The sequence below is a fragment of the Oryzias latipes genome, chromosome 3 (assembly GCF_053564925.1).
Source record: "Oryzias latipes strain Hd-rR chromosome 3, Olatipes_Hd-rR_3.1".
NCBI classification, from domain to species: domain Eukaryota; kingdom Metazoa; phylum Chordata; class Actinopteri; order Beloniformes; family Adrianichthyidae; genus Oryzias; species Oryzias latipes.
The window spans coordinates 27,867,501-27,883,695 of NC_136239.1; the positions used below are offsets into that span (position 1 = coordinate 27,867,501).

At 33.8% G+C, this 16,195-nt stretch overlaps 1 protein-coding gene across 1 annotated transcript in view; it reads right to left on the reverse strand.

Annotated features, from left to right (window-relative positions):
- LOC101155669 (globoside alpha-1,3-N-acetylgalactosaminyltransferase 1) overlaps positions 1 to 9,416 on the reverse strand; it is a 46,587-nt gene extending 37,171 nt beyond the window's left edge. The window contains exons 1-2 of the mRNA XM_023953534.2: positions 9,310 to 9,416; positions 8,957 to 9,126 (exon numbers count right to left, since the gene is read on the reverse strand). The gene's annotated coding sequence lies outside the window, so the exon portion shown is untranslated. The remainder of the gene's footprint in view (positions 1 to 8,956; positions 9,127 to 9,309) is intronic.
- Between the last annotated feature and the right edge of the window lie 6,779 nt (positions 9,417 to 16,195).

Consider the following 16,195-nt stretch of genomic DNA (forward strand, 5'->3'; position numbering starts at 1 on the left):
CACAAACTATAATCTCTTTTAGTAACAGAATAAAATTAGGAAACACTTAATAAATATGACATTTTTTATTTTTTATTTTAGGCTTTGTGCTGCAGAAAAATTATTAGGATATAAAGTTTGAGTTTTAAATAATATTTTCTTGAAGATCAATTGTGTAATAGGTTTTGAATATAACACTTCACGATGTGACTTGAGTGTTTCATGACGGATTATGGGGTGCTTGGACTCCTACCTGTTTGTCGATAGTGATGGTTGCCCATTTTATCCTGCCAAACAATACTTCCTGCCAGCGTTTTAGTTGAAGGGACAGGAAGAACTGTAATTTTACGGCCTTCATTTAGGGCAACCTTTAAGCGAGATTTTAAAAAAGAAAAGGGAAAAAGACAATATTTACAACTTTAACTAATTTGAATTCAAATAAAAAACTAAACTCTTTCTGAACACAAAAAAGTTGCTTGAATAATAAGATTTTTCAAAGGACCCAACCCTGAGACAAACATTTTAATGAACCATAATTCTTTTTAAAAAAAACACATGAAGTACAAAAATTATGAAATTCGTGTTCTTTTGTATGAATAAAAAATCATGTTAATCCAATGCTCCTGTAAACAATACTGACGATTTCTCTGAAATCTTGCTCCTTGCTTCTCTAAAAACCCAGCACACATGCCGCATTCTACATGTGTCCTTCCAGAGAATTGAATAGAAACGTACTCCAGACCCATTTATTCCCATCCGGGTTCACAATGATCCCACCCAGCTACTGAATGGCATCCAGGTACCACCGGTACACTTTGGACAGTTCACCAGTCCATTGCAGGGCAACTTCAACAATATTTACATTTCAAAAGACTCCTTTGAAAACCAATTTGGCCAGTTACCAAGGTGATGTGGGTAGACTCTGACCATTCAGCTGAACTAGTGACAGGGGAACTCTTGTTTCTCGTGTCTTTACAGTAAACTCTTGGTTCAGAAATTGGATTTGACATGAATGGATGTGCTGATCTTTATTTATTTAAAAAAAAGTAACTGAACCCAAACTATTTATCTTTGCTTAGGTTTTGTTCTCTAGGATAGGAAAATCGAGTGAGATTTTTTATATTACAATCCATCCAGAAAACCCGTAATATAGTTTGGGTACATATTTGGGAAGCAAAATAACTGGCAGGAGTGTCTATCTAAAATAAAGCATCATTTATCAGTTACTTTGTTTTTTGAGAGTATTTTACTATAGTATTTAAAGCATGTATCATGAATTCTGCATTCATAAAGTCATGGTGTAATATACGTTATTAATTTTTTATTAAAAACTCAATTTGTCTTTTTTTAAATGGTTCCTTTTTCATTTTAGTATAAAAATATCTAGTATTCAATGGTTTTACTAAAAGTTAACGAAGAGACACTTACTGCAGGAACCTCCTTTTCATTGTAAAAATGTAGTATGTAACTCTGAAGTCAGTAAGAAAGTGCTTGTCACCCGTTTCCAGGAAACCTTTCAGAAAACCAGTATATCTGTTCAAATGACAGAAAAAATGATGATCAAAATGTGTTTTTTATATATTACAGCCAGAAGCATGCAGCCTAAGGGTTGCATGGTTCAAAGAAGCAACAAAAAAAATCAAAGGGAAAGTTTACTTTCTCTTGTGCCAGATAGCTCTCTCAAACAGCAGCAGAGTTATTTGCATGAAAACAGAAAACACCGGATTCCCTGGGGACAGTACATTCCTTTTTTTAACCCTAGAACGCTTTCGCCATAAAAAGTTACACCATGTCCTGCTGGGTCATTTTTACCCAATGTAATATACCCAACAAAGGGTACTTGTCATAAAAAATTGGTTCAAAACATGACAACACATGATAAATTAGAGTAATTTTCTTTTTCAACTGTGGTATGTGTAACAAAAAGAAAAACATAGGAAGTTCCCAAAAACATGCTCAAAAATTACTGAAAAATTAGGAATTTGAGAACAAAAAATTCCTAAAAAATAATAAAATGATACTGGAAACTTGGTGTTTGCTCCACCCATTCCTGTGACATGTGAGACTTCCCTGGTGAAGGCACAGACTCTTTGACACACAACATATTGAAATTAATCTAAATAGTTTTGCTCAGGTGAAAATCGTTCTGCGATGGTGCTCTAGGGTTAATCCAATTTGTATTTTTGTTATTTTATGACATGTAAATAGAGTGCACTTTTAGTTCTACCAATGTAAGTTTGAACACTGAACTAATTTAAAATTAGTTGAGTTAAATGGTCAAATTGCAGGTATGTGTTATGAGTAATTTCATCTTTCAGTTTAAAAAGTTTGACTTTATATGACATTTTATATATTTTGTAAGTCTGTATTCATTTCATGATGGCCAGGGATTATGTTTTTATTCACATTTTGAATAGTATTACAAAAAAACATGTTTTTGTGTATTTTTTATTTATTATTTTTCTAAATATAGCATATAAATAAAAACCTTGAAGGAATTGAAAGTTAATGAAAGTTACATAGGGCCATCCTGCTATAATTGCAATCATAAATTTGAATCTATTGACAGCTCTGGTTTAAAATGAACGCCCAGGTCAGAATAAAACTCTGTTCCATGATGTGCTGCAATAAATTCACACTGACATACTTGCCAACAGCGAATATCATCACTCCAACTCTTGGGTTGGTTTTCTTGTTGATTGCATCAATAACAATTGGATCAAAGGTCCCCTCCCAGACCAGTGGAACATTCCAGTTTGTCACACAGTTCACATCAGTGCGTCTGAGAAAAAACATATTAAAAGCATATTTCTTAAAACATCTGCAGTCATTTGAAGGTCAGTTCATTTATAATAAACCCTTTAAAGACTTCTGCCTGTGCAATTTTATAAAACACACAAAAGGTTATCCTCAAAAATTTCCATTGATTTCAGTTTTAGCAACCAATATAAAGTCATGCAATAACTATTGTGTAACCAGATAATTTTAGTAATACTGTTGTACTTATTAGGAATAATTAGAAACAGAATAGTTAGAAACTCCATTTTACATTTTATTATAGTAACTTTTACTTTTTATTACACTAATGGTTTAAACTTTGATTCACTATGTATTATCATCTCAAAATTATATTACAAAGCACAACCAAGACTATTGTCTCGTAACATTCCTTCAGCATCCTCCCTTTCATCTTTGTGTGTTCTGGTGTATGCACTCTGGAAGATGTCTGTGATAACCTCAGAGAGATCTGACACTTTAAGCTCTCTGACCTTCGAACATCTAGCCTGCAACAACCTGGGGGTGGATTTTTCACACCACTATCCATCAGATGATGTTCTGAATATGCAAATGCAGGGCTTATATACCAAGCCCATTTTCCTGTTTTCTTTGTTCAGACTTTGAGCTCCGTTGTTCGGACTTTGATGCAGCAACTCTGTTCATCTGTCTGTAATCCTCCGTGCAAATTTGTGCCTCTTGTGCGGAGTAAATCTTCACTGAAGCTAAGTTTTGTCTCTTAGTCATTATTCGTTCATTTCTGTGTGCAAGAAACTGACAGGGTACGAACCAGCCTAATTTAATTATCTTACAGTCCTGTTTAGAATCTCCAGTTTCCTCACAGTACTCCTCCTTCTGACGTTTTAGAACCATCAAAGGCATATTTTGTGCTCCAGGACAGTCAGTGTACCAACGTGCGCTCAAGTCACCAGGTTTCTTAAGAAAGCCTGGCCATCAATGAAATAGGATTAAAAAGTTCACCACTGAAAAACAGGACTTTAAAGGACCATCTAAAAGAAGCTTTGCTGCTCATCTGTGTGGGTTTTTAATTTTTCTGCTTCACATGTTTGTTTCCTTTAGCTGCTTTTATTTTTATTTTTTTTATGAGTGGTGAGTTTGCAAATAGAAGATTTCCATTTTACACTGTTTAAAGAAACCAGATGACCCAAGTTAGCAGATTGCAGCCTGGTTACGTAAGGATAGGTAAAAGTAGTCAAACCTTCCGATCAATTACTGTAACAGCAATTATGCAGAAAATTATGATTGTAACTGACTGAAATGCACCTACCCCCTCTGTGTGCTTGGCTGATGATAAATTAGTCTATGGGAAAAGATCAGTACATGATATCATGTGATTAGACAGTAAAACAGCTATTTTTAAACAAAATATAACAATGTCTTAGTTGTTCACCCAACATGGTTTTTGATTTTAAAAAATCACTTAAAAAAAGACTTTTCAACAGGTCTCCAGACCAAGGTTTCTGAAAATTACATACAAAAGTTACATTTAAATTAAAATAGAATTAACAGACAGTTTGTGCAATATTTAAATGCAGGAACGCCGATGAATAATTAGCCTCTGAAAAAGTCAAATAGATGTTAGTTTCTTCTGAAGAATAAAAAAAACCCTTTACCCAATTGGCATTAATAGGTTCCCAATGCTCCAGCTAGCTTTGTTGGAACAATGTTTAGCCTCCACTACATACGTCTGTGTCTTCATTGCAAGTGCAGTGTTGTCAAAACACATTGTTGAAGTGCTTAAAAGGAAAATAGATTTTAAAGTTGCATTACATAAATAATTCTGATAATTTCAGTCAGGATTAACAAATAGTATTTATCCTGATATATTTAGAATTTGTGGGACTTTTTTATTCAATGTTTAGGTCTGTAAGTTCACTGTTCAAAATGCGAACATAAGTTAAACCAACCTTTCTAACAGACAGTTCATCATTGACTGTTTATGTTTTGCCAGTATTTTAACTAAAAAATGACAGTGTAATTCATTTTTTAAAACTGCTTACTGATTGAGACACTATATGAGGTCTATTTTGCATGCTTTAAAGCCTTGTAAAATATTATTGAGAGCATTCCATTTTTTCTTTAAGCAGTTTTTTTCCGTTTATTTACCCAGAATGCAATCTTCTTAGTTCTGCTCAAGAACGAACATTTAATTGTCTTTTAATAATATACCGACACAAAATTTAAATGTAGAGCTTTCAAATATTTAAAAAACAACACATGAAAGATGAAGGAAATGAACCACCAAATCACACCATTTACCTGTGTGGGAAAAATTCTCGTGAGTGGAGATAAAACATCCTGAAATAAAAAATAGTATTAATTAGTCTATCATTAATGTTCATATTTGGACACATAAAGTTTTTAATCAAAGCATGCTTTGATTAAAAAAGTATACAGTGATCCCTCGCTATAGCGCGGTTTACCATTCACGGTTTCGCTACTTCACGGATTTGCATCGTGCATTGTGTTCTGCATTCTAATTGGTTAAAAAGTCACTCCACTTCTTCTATACCTGTGCGTCAATAACGTTGCAGTTTAATATGTACACGTACGTAAAACAGCTTGCCAAATTTACATTGCGTACGTGCAAATTGTCTTGCAATTTCGAGTTTCTCTAAAACCTATAGAAAAAAAGAGCGACTACAACTGCCAATCACTAATCTTTATTTATTTAAAAAAAAGTAACTGAACCCAAACTATTTATCTTTGCTTAGGTTTTGTTCTCTAGGATAGGAAAATCGAGTGAGATTTTTTATATTACAATCCATCCAGAAAACCCGTAATATAGTTTGGGTACATATTTGGGAAAATTTGTACAAAATTTAAATGTAGAGCTTTCAAATATTTAAAAAACAACACATGAAAGATGAAGGAAATGAACCACCAAATCACACCATTTACCTGTGTGGGAAAAATTCTCGTGAGTAGAGATAAAACATCCTGAAATAAAAAATAGTATTAATTAGTCTATCATTAATGTTCATATTTGGACACATAAAGTTTTTAATCAAAGCATGCTTTGATTAAAAAAGTATACAGTGATCCCTCGCTATAGCGCGGTTTACCATTCACGGTTTCGCTACTTCACGGATTTGCATCGTGCATTGTGTTCTGCATTCTAATTGGTTAAAAAGTCACTCCACTTCTTCTATACCTGTGCGTCAATAACGTTGCAGTTTAATATGTACACGTACGTAAAACAGCTTGCCAAATTTACATTGCGTACGTGCAAATTGTCTTGCAATTTCGAGTTTCTCTAAAACCTATAGAAAAAAAGAGCGACTACAACTGCCAATCACTATGTTCTTCTCCCGAACAAACAAACCTGCACCGCGGGCTTCAAAATAAGAAAACACTGCAGAGTGGAGTCAGGATGCAGCGGCTCAGTCTGAATAGCAGTGAAATACACCTGAGTCACTATTTGTCCGACTGTACTTTATATTTTTTTCATAATCATTTTACATTTTCTCACGTTTAATCCAATTATTCGGTTCGCGGTGGGCGGGGCTAATCGCCGCAATTTGAAGCCTTCTGTTCACATTGATGATTCAAATTATTATTTGACAGTACAGTACAGAAGTTATTTGTTGAAAAAAACGTTTCTAAAGTACTTTGATTTGTGAAACAAATGCTTGAGCCTGTAAATTGGTTTGTTCTTTCTTTTCAATGAATAGAGTATTTAATTGTATAATAATAGTTTTGAAAAAAGAAAAAGGTTTCTACTTCACGGATTTTGCCTATCACGGGTTCTTTTTGGAACGTAACCCCCGCGAAAAACAAGGGTTTAATGTACATCATTTAATTATCGTTTTAGACAGTGAAATGTATATAACTTTTATTGTGAACAATTTGCCTCAAAACAAAACAATACCACACTTTTACACTTACATACAGTATATTTTACAAGTAACAAATCTGTTTTAGCTCATTTGGTTGTTTTGAGTATAAAAATTCAGCTGCTGTCAAGAACAATCACCTGAATTTTGAATCACCTGAACCGGTTTGCTCCAAACCTGTTCCTGATCAATTCAATCAATAGACCATTTATTTTAATCCAAATTATACAATGATTTTTCTTTAGCACTAAGAAACAGAAGGGGTACCAATAGTATTTCTAAATGTTTTGTATTGCCTGACAAGAGAGAAAGAAAGTCGAGGAGATTTCAATGAAATGGCTCAGTTCACTGATAAGCAATGGAAAATGAAGACATATTGGAGTTTGATTGTTCCGCAGGTTAAACAAGCGTTTTGTTTTAGAATGAGAAAGACAAAAAAAGTTCTTCAGGCTTCATGTAACTTCACGCATTGTTATTTCTCTTACCTGTTGGACTGGAAATGTGGAACAGGAAGCAAGAGGTCAAACGATTGTTTTCCAGAACAGAAAATGCAAAAGCCATAGCGTTAAAAACAATCTAAAGGCCCGTTCACACGGGGACGAATTTCGCCGGCAATTTTCGCCGACGTTTAACGCCTCGTGACTAAACAAAGGGCACCAATGAGAGTGTGCACACCGACGCGAAAAAACGCCACGCGTCAAAGCGTCAAAAAAAAAAACGCCTCGGGTTCTTTTTTTTTTTTGGACACTTCGCGTCGAAATCTATTCGACCAATGAGAATGGCGCTTTTGCACACGTGTCTGGAGCTTCTGAAGTTACAGTAAAACACAACTTGGGGGCGCTCAAACACAAAACTGCCTTGCTGAGCACACATACCAGCGAAGAAGATAGACGCCAAGTAGCGTCTACGCTGCCGCGAAGAAATAATGACGGACATTCTAAAATATCCCCGAACCAAGCAACAGTTGGAGCAACTGGTGCTTGAAATATTCATGTTTTCTTTGTATTATTCTGACAAGCGCGTAAATACTTGCTCTCTTCTTCTGAGTGAAAAGCGACTTTAAGAAGCGTAAAGTTGTGCAGCGCCACCCTGTGTACAGGAGTATTTCTGTTTACATTAAGCGCCATCTAATGTCAGGGAATGAAATTGCATGTTCGCTCGGCTCATCGTCAGCGAAAATCGCCTGGGTGTGAACACAAAAAACGTGGCGAAAAACGCTGGCGAATAACGCCTGGCGAATATTCGTCCCGGTGTGTACGGACCTTAAGTATAACCTGTTTTTTCCTCACCGCCTCTTATGTACCAAATACGACGGAGTATTAGGGCCACCAAAAAAAAAAAAATTAGAGCCACCAAAAAAAAAAAAGTTAAATTACGAGATTTTATCTCGTAAGTTTAGGAGATAAAAACTCGTAAATTTACGACTTTTTATCTCATAAATTTACGACTTAAAATCTCGTAAATTTAAATCTCGTAGATTAAGGAAAAAACACCGAAGTTTCTCGTTTATCGGAACCTAGCTTGAAGATGAAGTATGTGGAGCCTTTTGTGAAGCTTCATTTCCGGATTATCATAGGTTTAAAACAAAGAGATTCTGAACCTTTTGGCGACTCAAAATCAGATAATTTTTTATTTAAGCGGAGTTTAATATGTAAAATAAGGAGCTCAGAGACACGTTTGGGTGTAGACAATCGCTGCAGCCTTTATTCTCCTTTTCATTCACATATCCTGAAGTTCATTTGTCTCATTACGTCATGAACCTGTCATCCCAACACCAATGCGGAAGTAAACAGTGTTACAAACGCCCCCTCCTGCAGATGAAATGTCCCGTTTCAGCATAAAACAATAAAGAGGAATGAAAATAGTGTTTTATATTAGCTTTGGAACGTTGAAAATGCCAAAAAAAAGTGATCCTCCTTTTGTGTGACGGAAGCGTCACACAGACGTAGAGATCTGGTCTTTGGTGGAGGAAGAAAGGATTCAAGCGAACAGCTGCAGGGACACCGACGACGGCTTCATCATCGGGCTGCAGAGATCCTGCAAACCAACCATCAATAAATAAAACTTTAATGAATCGTAAATCAAACAAATGACCTTCCAGACATTTGGAACGTTATCAATAAACATTCAGCTCACCTGTTCAACAAAGTTTAGTCGGTCTTCTCTGCGGCTGCACGGCGTTCACCTGCTGCTCTGCATGCTCACTTCCACTGTAATCTCCTAAAATTACAAGTTTTTTTCTCCTAAATTTACGAGATTTTTTCTCCTAAATTTACGAGATAAAATCTCGTAATTTTACTTTTTTTTTTTTTTTGGTGGCTCTAAATTTTAAAAAGAGGACTTACCATAAAAAGATGAGAAGAAAGGTTAAACTTATCAAATAATAGGTCTTGGAGGGTGTAGCATTCCAGCCGGACTTGATTCAGACGATGGACTTAATGATAGTAACTGATGGACTATGATGGGGTATTCCAACCCATTTATTTACTCCACAGTCACAGTCACACCGTAAGAGCTGAAGAAAAGCATAAAAACAAACTTACAATAATTTCTTTTTTGATATATAATCATTCTTTACCTCAGCTAGTAGCGTTAGATTGTTGGATAACTTCAAACAGAAACATATTTTGTTATTTTACACAAAACAAATGGAAAATAATCACAAAATGTGTACAGTAAACATAACCAAAAATCATACCTGTTCACCTTCCAGCTAGATGCCAAAAACAAATTACTGCTTTACACAGTTATCCGTTGTGGGTACCGGATGTTCTCGGGTTGCCGGATGTTCTCGGGTCATTCGGGGTCCTTCCAATGAGTTATATCACTAGAGGAGACATCACGTGGTTCCTCATGGGAGGAGAGCACCGCCATCTTGGTGAGGTCAAGTTTTGAAGACCAAACCACTTTTTATAACTTTTAACAGAAATACAAACTTCACGAGTACCCCTAACTTAACTAGTATTAGACTATTTAGATTTTTTCTATGTTCCTTTATTTTATTTTACTTATGTTTTTATTTATTTGTGTGTTATGTTCATTGTTTCTTTTTTCCCCTCTATTCTTTATTTTCTATGTTAATATGTTATGTTTGGCAATGGTGACTGATCTTCGAAGCAATATAATCGGTAATCGGTTCTGAGGCTGAGAGAGATAGGGTCCAATCTTATCTGTCAACCCACTCTATGACTACACGTGACACAGTGAGGAACCTCGGTGTGATTTTAGATGCAGATCTTAGCTTTGACCAACATGTGAATCAACTAACTAAATCTGCATTTTACCATCTAAGGAATATCGCCCGAGTGAGACCCTTTCTCTCCAGAGCCAGTGCTGAAATCCTAATCCATGCTTTTATTACATCAAGGATAGATTATTGTAATGCCCTCCTTTCTGGTGTAAAGAAAGCCACTCTCAATCGCGTGCAGCTAGTCCAGAACTCTGCAGCACGCCTTTTAACGAGAACCAGGAAGAGGGAGCACATTACACCAATCTTAAAATCTTTGCACTGGCTCCCCGTCAGCTTCAGGATTGATTTTAAGATTCTTTTAATAGTTTTTAAGAGTGTCCATGGTGTTGGTCCTTCTTTTATATCCGACTTGCTTTTAACGTATGAACCTCCTAGAGCCCTTAGGTCCTCAGGTGCAGGCCTGCTGAAGGTCCCCAGGGTCAGGACAAAAAACCACGGCGAGGCCTCATTTAGATACTACGGGCCTCGTCTGTGGAATGGTCTACCTGAAGATGTGAGGGCTTCATCAACTGTGGAGGTTTTTAAAAAGAAACTAAAGACACACCTTTTTAAAATAGCTTTTAATTAGATTTTATCCCTTTTTATGTTTTATGATGTTTTACTACATCATTTTTAGCATTTTACTTGTTTAATCCACTATTTTCTATTCTTATATTTTATGGTATTTTATCACATATATATTTATTTTCATTCTTTTTACGTTTTATGATGTTTTATTACATCATTTTTAGCATTTTACTTGTTTAATCTACTATTTTCTATTCTTATATTTTATGATATTTTATCACATATTTATTCTTCATTCTTTTTACGTCTTATGATGTTTTTGCACATCATTTTATCATTTTATCATTTTATTTGCTTAATCAAGATTTATGATATTTTACCAAATATTCTTTTTATTTCTAATTAGACTGTTTTCGAGTGTTTTCTCACCCTCGGCTGGGGTGTTTGGGTCTATACTGACACCCCTGCTGAGAGGAGGACAGGGCAGACGGCGCTTTCTGGTTTCTCTTGATTCTGGTTTCTCTTTATTCTGCTTTCTCTTTACTTTAATCACTAATTTATTATCCACTGGTGTTTGTCTTTGTGTATTTTATTGCGCGGGGCTAATTGAATGTATTTTATTGTATTTTATTGCTTTTGTTTTTGTTTTTATGTACAGCACCTTGAGCTGTCTTCTCGTCATGAAAGGTGCTATATAAATAAAATTGATTTGATTTGATTTGATTTGATTTGATTTATTCATTACATTGTTTTTGTTCGTTGTTAACGTTAATGTCATTGTTAATGTATGATACCGCAAGTGTCAATAAAGTTTTCAAAAAAACTTAGCGACGTTAACTCATTGGTCGTGGCAACTTACAGCCAATCAAATAGTGTGACGTCATCATTGGTCGAAGGACCCCGAAGGACCCCGAGAACATTCAACTGTGCTCGAAAAAATAACAAGATCATACGTGCCCTGTTTCAGCAAAATGTAATTTCTGTTCCCTCTGCTGTTTTTTATTGGAGAAAATTTATTCCTGACTTGCCCTGGAAAAATGTTTGGACCCTGCATCAGAAATTATTAATTAATAACAAGATGAGAGACGTCTCCTACAAACTCCTACATAGAATCTATCCCACTAATCAATACATGATCAGATATAAGAAGACTATTGACCCCAACTGTACCTTTTGTGAAGAACACCCAGAAACAATCAGTCACCTATTTTGGAATTGTAATACTACTAAAAAACTTTGGAAAGATTGTGCATGTTTTATAAATTATAATTTAGATTCACAATATCAGATGAAATTTGAACATATCATATTTGGCCTACACGAAAAAAATATAAGATCAAACGTAAAATTGGCAATTAATCTAATTATAATATTTGGTAAATTTCATATTCATAAATCAAAGTTTTCTTCATCACAACTTTTTTTCCCTTTAAAAATTAAAGAATTAGAATCTTATTTACATACTATTTCTAATAGTTTAAACAAAAAGGCCATACATATTTATGAAAACTGTCTGTCTCTGAATATTTTCAATGCATAGCATCTGTAATCCTTTTGTAATACATGTACCATCCCCTGACATTGTTGTTGTTATGACTATTGTTCCTGTCATACATATTTGTTCTGTTTGTGTTGAATAATAAAGTTTATTAAAAAAAAAAAAAATTAAAAAAAAGACCCCGAGAACATCCGGCAACCCGAGAACATCCGGTACCCACACCGTCCGTCCCAATGAGTTATATAACTAGAGGAGACATCACGTGGTTCCTCATGGGAGGAGAGCACCGCCATCTTGGTGAGGTCAAGTTACTACTGTAGTGAATGCATGTCAACACATTTTTTGCATAATACCAGTTAATTTTGCGGGTTTCAACTGCCAAAATCAGAGAACTGAGTCCATGAAGGAGGAAGGTATATCATTTCACAGGTAAGTACTATAATTTTTTTCTTTTAATGCTGCAGGGTTTCATTAATCATACACATGTTGACATGCATGATGCTGCAGGGCTATTATCAACATGCTGCATGATGTTCGTGTAATTTGCTCTTGACATAAATGTACATTTTATTTTGCTAAACCTGTATACAGCATACTAAGCTATTATAGTAATATAGATTTATACATTTCTGACTCAGTGACTGAACTTTTCTTGCAGGTTTGGATTCAGACTTAAGGAAAAAGTGGGCCTTAGCAATAAAAAGAGCTAACCCAGACGGATCACTGTGGTTACCAACTAGCAATACAGTCTGGCTATGTTAGAAACATTTGTGGAAACACATTTTGATAAGAGGCCAGACTGTTTGCTTGAAACCCAACACCATACCATCTGTGTTATACCAAATTGATAACTCACATGAATTTTTATTATTATTTATTGACTTATTTATTTATTAATTGTATTGACTTACTATTGATTTATTATTATTATTATTATTATTATTATTATTATTATTATTATTATTATTATTATTGACTTATTGTTGGGTTTTTCTAAATAATTTAAATTACATGTCAAAGAGGTCTAAAACTTCTAAATGTTTAGAAATTATTTTTAAAAACTCCTTGAAATTATTTTTTTCTTCGTAAGAAGTCCTGCAACAATGCATTTTCATTAAAGTTTGAGCTTTTAAGGCTGCCTGTTTCTCTTCTTTAACAACAACAAATGATCTATCTATCTATCTATCTATCTATATATATATATATATATATATATATATATAATATATAAATATAATATATTTACATATATGTATAAATATATATAAATGTAAAAATATATATAGTATATAAAAGCTACTTAGACACCACTAAAAGCAATAGAAATCATTGTCATGTGGGCGTCGTCAACCTCACCAAGATGGCGTCGCGCTCCGCCACCGTCGGCCAGGCTTCTAAAGCGGGCGTGTCTCCTCTAGTGATATAACTCATTGGTCCGTCCTTTTTTTTTTTTTTTTTTTTTTTTTTTAATTGAACAATTGCAACATACAAAACAAGAAAATACAACAATTATGCACATATAATGTACAATAGAATTCTGAATACAGAACAAACGTGTTACATTCTTTAAAAAATACTAATTATTAATAACGAACACAAAAGGGAATAAAAAATAAAAAGAAACAAAAAAATAAAAAGAGAAAAGAGAAAATGCGAGAGTTTGAACACAAAGAAATCAGGTTTTTTATTGGGAAATTTTCTTTTGTGTATATGAAATTTAGCCATAAATAATACCATGTTTACACAAAAGAAAGCATCATGGTCTTTGACATCAAAGCTATGAAAACCAAAAAGTATGTTTTTATAATAAAGTTGTATGTCAGCAAAAATATAATCGGTGATAAATTTGTGAATGTTTTTCCAAAATCTGTATGTAAATTCACAAGACCAGAATAAATGAGAGCACCGTCCGTCCTTTTTTGTCTGTTTCCTTTGTTGCCGTAGCATCAGCTGTTAACCGTTTTTTTTGTTTCTGTTAAACTGACACTTTTTTTTTACAACAAACTTTATTGTACATTTTTCAATTTACAGACATTCACAGTCACTTACTTGCTCAATAAACAATTGTTAATATCAAACACACATATAAGACTGAAAAAACGAAAAATAGTAATATTTTTAACAATGTGTGTGCCTTTTTTTTTTTTTTTTTTTTATAGATGCCCATATACAAACCAAATTAGGGTGAACAAACGTTATAAATGCACATATAGAAAGAAAAAGAAACAAAAATGAAATAATAGGCAAAGGCAAGGCCAAAACAATTCAAAATAATAATACTTTTGATATATTTTGATAAATGACTGTAGTTTTCTTGTTTTTGTTAGGAATGCATTTAAGACACTTATAATAATCAGAAAAATAATTCAAAAAAATACTAAATAAAGGGCATGTATTTTTCCATTTACACAAATGAATGAAATGTTTGCATAAAATAATAACAACATTAATGACATTAGAAATTCCCGGGTCCAGATTTTCCATATAGAAAAGAACATCATATAAGGAAAAAAAGGGAATATTTAAAATTTTGAGTGACAACCAATTGTGTATATCAGACCAAAATATTTTAACCTGGTTGCAACTGTAAAAAAGATGTTCTAATGTTTCAGTTTCAGATGAACAGAATATGCATGGTTCCGATTCAAATTTGAATCTTTTATGTAAAAAATCTCCAACAGGGTAAATTTTAGATATTATTTTAAAATGCGTTTCTTTCATTTTAGGAGGAAGTGGGTACTTTGTGTATAAAGAAAAAGATTTGTTCATTTGGGTGGTTTCTAAATCGCATCTATTGTTTATACTAAAGTTGCAGAAAATTAATTGTTTAAAGGTTAGAGTTATTAATTTATTGTTGCATTTTTTATCTATTAGGGGAATATTATTAATTTTCAGCTCCGGAAATTGTGGTTTGATTTCATTGTATTGTAGTATGTTTTGAATGAGATTAAGTAGAGGTATGGGAATTGCTTTACAGACTTTGTTATAACAGTTACTAGAATCCTTAATCTTGTATTTGGTTACAAACTCATAGTATGATAACAGCCTTCCATCAGTACGCATCAAGTCATGAACAAAATACACACCATTATCATACCATTCAGACATAAACAAGGATTTCTTGTTTACAGTTATAAATCTGTTGTTCCATAAAACAGTGTTGTGAGGGGAGAAGTTATGGTTGAAAAGCATCTTCCCAAATTCTAAGGCTTTGTAAAAGTTTGATAGTTTTATTGGTACTTTTGAAATATTATAATCACACTTCAGCAAAAACTCCAGTCCCCCGACCTTACCGAAGAGTTTGTTTGGGATATGATACCACATAGAATGAGGCTGGGAAATACAGCCTTTTAACCATTTCATTCTAAAAGCTACAATCTGTGATTCAACATCTAAAGCTTTTAAACCGCCATTTTGATAATCTCTGACCAATTGTGATTTTCGTATATAGTGAGTCTTATTTTTCCAAATAAATTTAAAGAGAATAGAATTAGACAACTTGATGTTCTTTGGGGATGTATATAATGAGTGACAGGGATACACAAGTCTTGAAAAACCTTCCGCTTTGGATAATAGAATGCGGCCAAATATTGATAGGCCACGTCCCAACCATTGATTTAAAGTTTTCTGTATTGTTTTTAGTCTGGGAGTGATATTTACACTTTCTCTATCATTACTATTTTTTGTTATTATTAGACCAAGATATTTCACTTCACTTTTTACAGGTATGTTTTCAATAATACTTTGATTGCAGGTATGTATAGGTAAGATTTCACATTTTTTGAGATTTAGGGTAAGGCCAGATGCTCTTGAAAACAAAAGTATTTTATTGATAACAACAGGTACCATATTTTTATTCTTTAAAAATAACAGTTAACACCTTTTTGTCATTTTCTTTTACATCTTCAACATACTACTTTTTAAATTAAGGGCATCTTGAATCAAAGGAAATGTTAAACAATAATAAGAAAACAATTAAAATGGGTCTTTTACAGAGGGAACTCTTAACATGAAGAAGCACATTCTGAGAGCCTTCTCCACTGCTGCACTTATATCTGGCAGTGACTGGATTGAGAAATGCATTGTCACTATCTTTTTCCTAACCTGTTACAACCAGTCTGACATCCTTTGCTGTTTTGAAAAGTGACCAGCCCAGCAGTCTGAAAGAGCAAAGAAAAAAACAGGAAACTGTTTGTGGTACTATCATTGTCCATAAAGTGTGGACAATAACAGTACAGTAAGGTAAGTACAGAATAAGTACAGAAAGGTGCATAAGACTTTTGAGAATAAATTATGAATATTTTTAGAACATTAAAGTGGAGAATTATA